Raw genomic sequence first — 8496 nt, forward strand, 5'->3', positions numbered from 1 at the left:
TGTTGTGAGGGTTAAAGGAACAATAAACAATCAGGTAAAGCAATCAAAAGACCAAGACAATGAGGTCTAATGAAGAATGTGGAACATGGGGTTGGACAGAAGGAAAGGGAGAGGATGAAGATGCAGAGGATCAGGACATGTTTTAACTGAGATGTTTAACGCAGTCCTTCCTCACTCACTACCACCAAGCCTGATCCATTTCCTTCCCCCTCTTGTGACCCTGACTGTCTCCTAGCATTCCTGGTTCTGGGACAGCTCCCAGGACTCCCTGAACAGATAGCCCAGGAAGGGGTCTCCAAGAGACCACTTTGCCCAGTAGACCTGCCTCCTCTGCTATGGACAGTATTGATTAGATTCATGTCTTTTTGAAGAGAAACTCCAAAGAGAGCCCAGTAAGTTCTGTGCTTCCCTCTCTTCTGTCTATGATTTCAGACCCTCTCAAGTGGCAGCTATCTCATGAGGTATCTTTGTTCTACTTTAGGTTGGAGAAAAGCCCAGAAAGTGGATGGTGACTAAATTTGAATTCTTGTTTTTTATCTAAGGCTTCATCTGCCTCATTTTCTAGGTGTATTTAACCTGATTCTTTCCCCTGAGGCCTTGCTCACTCCTACACTATCTGGACTTACCTCCTACAATCCTAATATCTCTGGCTCACACCTCCTGGATGCCCCAAAGCTTTTTAAATCCTCTCTCCAAAACTGAACGTCATGTCCTTTCCTCCTGTGCAGCCTTGATTCCTCAAGGCTGCCACCACCCGCCCAGGTGGGCTCCTTTCCCTCCTATCCCTCAGGGAAAGTCCTTTCTACATCTTAGCCTGGGGCCCCTTCTCAGCATGGACCACCTCCTCCAATTTGTCTCTCTTCTTTTATCAAGGAGCCATGGGACTCAGTTTCCCACAGTCCTTCTCTTCACAGCCGTCACTAGCAAACCACTCTACCTCCCTGGTTTCTGCTTCCCTTCCTCCAAGAGCTACTGTTGTCCTTTTCCTCTTAACACTTAAGATTAAATAAACATCAGGAAACAGACAAGAAGTCTGGAAGACAACCAGAATAAACAACACATTGCTTTCGAAAAGTTGTTACAGTGTTGCCCACAGTCTAGAGTCTCAGAGTAAACTTGCTAAAACAGACATGTGATTACATTCCTGAGCTCCCAAACCTCCTGTGGCTTCCCATTGCTTTCTGCAGTGTTAGTGGGGTAGGGGCTGCTGTGGAGATTTGTAAATTCTAAAAGAATTTTTAATTCTTTTGAAAAATTGTCTTAATGTCAATTTTAATCTAAATAAATACAACCTAAGCAGACTCTGTATCATCTGGTTATCATTCTTATAATCAATTATTGCTGAGTGGTCCAGGTTTCCAAGCTAACTGCTATGTTTACAATCCCATCAGTGACAAATGAACTCCCTACAGACAGATTTTAACTATTTTTTTTAATGATTGCCACCTGAGCTAACAACTGTTGCCAATCTTTGTGTTTTTCCTCTTCTTTTTCTCCCCAAAGCTCCCCAGTACATAGTTGTATATACTATTCATGAGTGCTATGTGGGACGCCACCTCAGCGTGGCCTGAAGACCCGTGCCATGTCCATGCCCATGCCAAGGATCCAAACCAGCGAAACCCTGGGCCACCGAAGTAGAGCGTGCAAACTTCACCAGTGGGCCATGGGGCTGGCCTTGACAAATTTTTTATTTTAATGTTGCATTTTCAAATTGGGTCCCTTAGGGTTTGAAGTTATAGTTTCAGATGTGTTCTAGAAATTAGTTTTTGTCTAGGCAAGTTTTTTGTGTAACTCAGTTGAAGAAAACACTACCCTAAAAGATAAAGCCCAATCCTTGGACGTTTTATCCTTGCATTGCAGGCACTCAGCGGTCCAGTCTTCATATTTCTGCTCCATCCTTGGCTGCTCCCTGCCGTGTGCCACCTTGCACTGCCCTGACCACACCACCTGCAGTGCCCCAAATGCATCACTGGGTTTCACACTTCTGTGCCCATTTTCTCTGTAGATTCAACACACCTGGTTGGCCCTTGAATATCCTACTTACATAGAGAAATGGAGACAGCTTCCTTAAACTCTCTGAAACTCTATTTTCCTCACCTATAAAGTGAGTTAATTGCACCCACTTCTCTGAGCAGATGTTAGAGAATGAGATAAAGTGTGGAGAGCACCCAGTACAGAATGTAGCACACGGCTGTGATCAGTGAACATTAGCCATTATCCTCATCACAACATCCTTTCCTCACCTCTGTGACTAGGATGCAACCCCCCACTTCAGAGAGAGGACAGAAGACGGAGGTCCCAAAACCCCTTCTCCACCACCTGCACCTGCCCCTCCTCATCTGTTTCCTCTGATTTCGAGGGAGCACATGTCCTTTCTCCTGTCTCAGGCTATTTCTTTACCCTCATCCTGGACCCCTCACTCTCCAGCTCCCCTCAGGGCTTCTCTATTCAGTCCATTCTTTCATTCTTTCACTCAATAAAGATCCACGAGCACTAACTATGTGCCGGTTACTGTTCTAGTAGCCAGGGGTACAGAAGTGAGCAAAAGAGAAATCCCCCATTCACCAAGAACCTACCTTCTAGTGGAGGGAGAGAGACAGAAAACTAAATAAGTAGTAAAATTGTGGTGTGGCACATAATGATGAGTACTCAGGAGATAAATCAATCAGAGGAATGAAAATTGTACTTGAAGTGCAATTTAAAATAGGGTGCTGATGACATAGGGGAGCAAGGCACAGACTACCTGTGGAAAAGCATTTTAAGTAGACAGAACATCAGGGCCAAAGCCCAGAATCAGAAGCAAATGTGGCATGTTTGAAGAATATAAAGAGGCTAGAGTGGCTAGAGGACAGCGAGTGACCAGGAGAATTGGAGCAGACAGAGTCAGAGTGGTTTGGCCTTGAAAGACCATCTGGCCTTGGCTTTGTCTCTCAGAGGGGAGCCACTGCAACTCCCCACTCCCAGCCCAGTGCTCCCAACTGTATCTTGGCTCAGAAAAGCACCTCCACCATCTTTTAGGCATGGTCTGTGGCATCACTATGAACCTTTGTGATAAGGAAGTGTGGGGCTGTTGCCAGCTGGCAAGGCTTGATTCAAACTGGAGTTCATGCTTGGCTTCCATCCTAACCACCCCATATTTGGTTGCATCCCTAGATAGTGGAGAGCCTGAGAGCAGGCCTAGGTGGATTACTCAGAGACAGGACTGAGATCTTGGGACCTAACCCCTCCCTTCCCCCTTGGTCCTCTCCCATCATGTATCCTCTCCTTCCCTGAAGACATCATGTGGGATTGGTTGGTGACAAATGACTCAATGGTGTGCACATTCACTGCCAATGTTCTTCACACCCAACATTGCCTTCCCAACCATTGTATTTTGAAAACATAATTAACAAAGTTGGGGACTATGGAGGATGTCCTTGCCTCCCAAATCTTCATCATCTCCCATTCTTCATGCCATTGACATTTTCTTGAACTGCATGAGAAGTGCTGGGCATATGCAGCCTTAGGTCCCTCAGACACACTCACATGCCTGCCCTTCAATAGATAACTCTTCAGCATACCCTCACCTTCTCACTTGAAAACTAGAGAGTTCTCCAAAGTGAGGAAGATCACAGAACAGGAGAGGACGAATCCTCCTTCATTCCTCTAAACTTTGCTCCTTCCTGGGAAGAGATCACACTTCAGAATCCTTGTTGTGCCCTCTCTCTAAGACTCTAATAATAATACCCAGTAGTTATTCAGTGCTACCACTGCTTTAGGGGCTGTGTGCATTCCCATAACTCAAGCAAGCCTGAGGGGTGAATTTTTGTTTATCCTTCTCATTGCACCAAACCTGCCAGGGAGGTGTTATGATACCAATTTTTGTAGGAAAATGAAGTTGAGAGAAGTTGAATGACTGAATCAAAGTCACTCAGCTAGCGAGCAGCAATGCCAGTGTTGAACCTGGCTCTGTGTGACTACGAAGCCTGACCTCTGAACAGTTTCTGCCGCGCAGCAGGCCCTACCCTCATTACCTTGGCCTATCCTGACCACCCACACTGACTGTGGGGAAGCAAGACCTCAGCTCAGACTGGTCAGTTAGGGGGTGAATCTGCTTCTACACTGGCCCCTGATGAGCACAGCTGGCCAATGAGAACAGGAGAGCCAGTGCCAGCCAGTTGAGAACTGTGACAGAACACTGCTAAGTTCCTTGGCCGAAGCACAGGAGGTCTTTTTCCTGCCCCCTAGTTTATTTACTCCTACAGAGTAACATGAAAGGGGTAATACGGTTTTCTTGTTCCCTTTCAGGCTTTCCCCTATACTTACTTCACACAGAATGTTCCTTGTCCTTCTACTTCTCCTGTCTTCTAGAACCTCGGGTTGAATGACACAAAATGTTTATTCTCTGGAGTTTGCCAGAGTTGGGTCACAGGGGTAGAAGAGCCTGGCTCAGAGGCTGGACCAGGAGAGGCCAGCCAGGGGGCTGCACAGTAGCACTTTCTCTCTGCCTGCAAAGACAGGTCAGTTGCAGATCCAGCAAACACTGCCACTGAGAGGGGAGAAGGGCAGAGCCAGGAAGGTGATGAAACCTAGAAATAGGCAAGCGTGTGAAAGCAGCAGAGGCCAGGATGGAGAGCTGCCCCAGGAAGGACACCCAGGGGACCTGGGAAAGATATAGCACTGTCAACAGGAACCTTCTTGACTCCCGATAAGGCTATAGGCCAGGTGAAGTTTTATAATCTTCCTCCTCAAGGTTCCAGGTTGGAGTTTAAAGCAGACAAGTTTACTCAGTAACCACGCCTAATTTTTGTGCCGGGTATTGTATGAGGAGGCAGGGGAGCAATAAATAGAACGCTGCACCTGCTGGCCAGGAATTCACAGCCAAGTCGTTCAAATAGCAAATAACTACTATTCACTATGTGTCAAAAATCATTCTAAGTGGTTTATACACGTGTTAACTCCTGAGTCCTCCTAACAACATTCGGAGGCAGGCAATGTTACCCTCATCACCTCATCATGCTCATTTTACAGGTGCAGGAAGTGAGGCAGGAAGAGATTGAGTAACTTGTCACAATGAGAGAAGAGTGACTCTTTCTAGATTTTGAAATCAGGTTATTGGATCCCTGATTCTGCTTAGAGCCAAACAGCATGGACTGTACTGATAAGGAGCCATGTGTAGGTGCTGTGATAAGGGGAGTGATGGGAGAGGCCAGGGAGACTTCCAGGAGGGGCAGCCTCCGAGGTATGCCTTGAAGAAAACAAGGGAGAGAGTGACTAATACAAATAATACCCACATTAAAATTTGAATTTCAGAAAAACAACTAATAATTTTAAAATATGTCCCCAATATTGCATGGGACAAATTTAAATGGGCATCGTGTACTTTTATGTACTAAGTCTGACAACACTACTCACTTATATAATGACTGAGTGTCAGGGGTTGAGGGTGTGGAGAAGATGAGACTGTAGAGCCAGATGAGGGCAGGTCATAGAGGGCCTTAGATGCTATACTGAGCATTGTGTTCTTTCTTGTCATGGAAAGATTTAAATGCAGAGGGGATTAGAGGCCCAGATAAAATGTGTGCTTCATGAAGTTCTTTCTCAGGACAACGTGGAGGAAGGATAGTAAAGGAAACAGGAAGTAGGGAAACTACTGTAACAGTCCAGGGGACAAATTGCAGTGACTTGGATAGAGGCCAGGGGGCTGAAGAGGAGGGGCAGTTCCAAGAGGCAGTAAAGAGAAAGGAACAGGGCTGGCTTCATAGGAGCATCACCCGTACAGTTGCACAGGACCCAGACTTGGTTTAATGCTCTGCTCTTGCCATCTTGGAACTGTTAACAATTTTATCTTTGAAATTTGTGGATTCTTTAAATTAAGATATAATTTACATATAACATTATCTTTGTTTCAGATATACAACATAATGACTAAATATTTGCATATATTACAAAATGATCACAATAAATCTATTTAACCTCCATTACCACAGAGTTACAATTTTTTTCCTCATGATGAGAACTTTTAATATCTACTCTTTTAGCCACTTCCAATACAAAGTACAGTATTATTTATCTATGTTTTGAAAGTAATTTTATTGGGATCATAATGGTTTATAACATTGTGTAATTTCAGGTGTACATTATTGTTTAGAAATTTCTGAATACACTACATCTTTCTCACCCGAATAGTCTAATTTTTATCCGTCACCATACATATGTGCTCCTTTATCCCTTTAGCCCAACTTCCAACCTCCTTCTCCTCTAGTAACCATTAATCTGTTCTCTTTATCCATGTATTTGCTATCTTCCACATATGAGTGAAATCATGCTCTGTCTGGCATATTTTGCTTAACATCATACCTTCAAAGTCCATCCATGTTGATGCAAATGGGACAATTTTGTCTTTGTTCATGGCCAAGTAGTATTCATTGTATAAATATACCAGATCTTCTTTATCCATTCATCTGTAGAAGGGCACTTGGGTTGCTTCTACATCTTGGCTATTGTGAATATTGCTGCAATGAACATGGGGGTGCCTAAATCTCTTTGGATCATTGATTTCAAGTTCTTTAGATAAATACCCAGTAGTGGGATAGCTGGATTGTATGGTATTTCTATTTTTAATTTTTTGAGAAATCTCCATACTGTTTTCCATAGTGGCTGCACCCATTTGCATTCCCACCAGCAGCGTATGAGCATTCTCTTTTCTCCACATCCTCTCCAACATTCGTTGTTTTTTATCTTGGTAATTATAGCCATTCTGACTCATGTAAGATGATATCTCATTCTAGTTTTGATTTGCATTTCCCTAATAATTAGTGATGTTGAACATCGTTTCATGTGTCTGTTGGCCATCTGTATATCTTCTTTGCAAAACAGTCTGTTCGTATCCTCTGCCCACTTTTGGATCAGTTTGGTTATTTTTTGTTGAATTGTAGGAGTTCTTTATATATTTTGGAGATCAACCCCTTGTCTGATAAATGATTTGCAAATATTTTCTCCTAGTAGATGGGTTGTCTTTTCGTTTTGTTCATGGTTTCCTTTGCTTTGCAGAAGCTTTTTAGTCTGATGTAGTCCCATTTGTTAACTTGTTCTTTTGTTTCCCTTGCCCAGGTAGACATGGTATTTGAAAAGATGTTGCTACACCAATGTCAAAGAGTGTACTGCCTATAGTTTCTTCTAGGATTTTTATGGTTTCAGGTCTTACATTCAAATCTTTAATCCATCTTGAGTTAACTTTTGTGTATAGTGCAATATAATGGCCTACTTTCAGTCTTTTGCATGTGGCTGTCGAGTTTTCACAACTCTATTTATTGAAAAGACTTTCCTTTCTCCATTGTATGTTCTTAGCTCCTTTGTCGAAGATTGGCTGTCCACAAATGTGCGGTTTTATTTCTGGACTTTGAATTCTGATCCATTGATTTGTTTGTCTGTTTTGGTGCCAGTACCATGCTGTTTTGATTACTATAGCTTTGTAGCATGTTTTGAAGTCAGGGGTTGTGATGCCTCCAGCTTTGTTCTTTTTTCTCAGGATTTCTTTGGCTATTCAGGGTCATTTGTTGCTCCATATAAATTTTTGGATTCTTTGTTCTATTTCTGTGAAGACTGTCATTGAGATTCTGATTGGGATTGTGTTGAATCTGTAGATTGCTTTAGGTATTATGGACATTTTAACTATGTTTATTCTTCTGACCCATGGACATGGAATATCTTTCCATTTCTTTATGTCTTCTTCAATTTCTTTCAATAATGTCCTATAGTTTTCAGTGTATAGGTCTTTTGCCTCTTTGGTTAAATTTATTCCTAAATATTTTATTCTTTTTGTTGTGATTATAAATGGGATTATATTCTCAGTTTCTCTTTCTGCTAGTTCACTGTCAGTGTATAGAAGTACAACCGATTGTTTTATGTTGATTTTGTACCCTGCAACCTTGTTACAGCTGTTGATTATTTCTAATAGCTTTCTGGTAGATTCGTTAGGGTTTTCTATATAGAGAGTCATGTCACCTGCAAATAGCGAAAGTTTCACTTCTTCCTTTCCAATTTGGATTCCTTTTATTTCTTTTTCTTGCATAATTGCTCTGGCAAATACCTCCAGTATTATGTTGAATAGGAGAGGCGAGAATAGGTAGCCTGTTTTGTTCCTGTTCTCAGAGGGATGCCTTTCAGTTTTTCACCATTGAGTATGATGTTGGCTGTGTGTTTGTCATCTATGGCCTTTATTATGTTGAGGTAATTTCCTTCTAAACCATTTTATTGAGAGTTTTTTTTTTTTTTATCATAAACGGATGTTGGATCTTGTCAAACGCTTTCTCTACTTCTATTGGGACAACCAAGTGATTTTTATTTCTCATTTTGTTAATGTGTTGTGTCATATTGATTTATTTGTGGATATTGACCCATCCCTGCATCCCAGGCATAAATCCTGCTTGATCATGGTGTACAATCCTTTTAATGTATTGCTGTATTTCAGTTTGCCAATATTTTGTTGAGGATTTTTTGCATGTAAGTTCATCA

The sequence above is a fragment of the Equus przewalskii genome, chromosome 19 (assembly GCF_037783145.1).
Source record: "Equus przewalskii isolate Varuska chromosome 19, EquPr2, whole genome shotgun sequence".
NCBI classification, from domain to species: domain Eukaryota; kingdom Metazoa; phylum Chordata; class Mammalia; order Perissodactyla; family Equidae; genus Equus; species Equus przewalskii.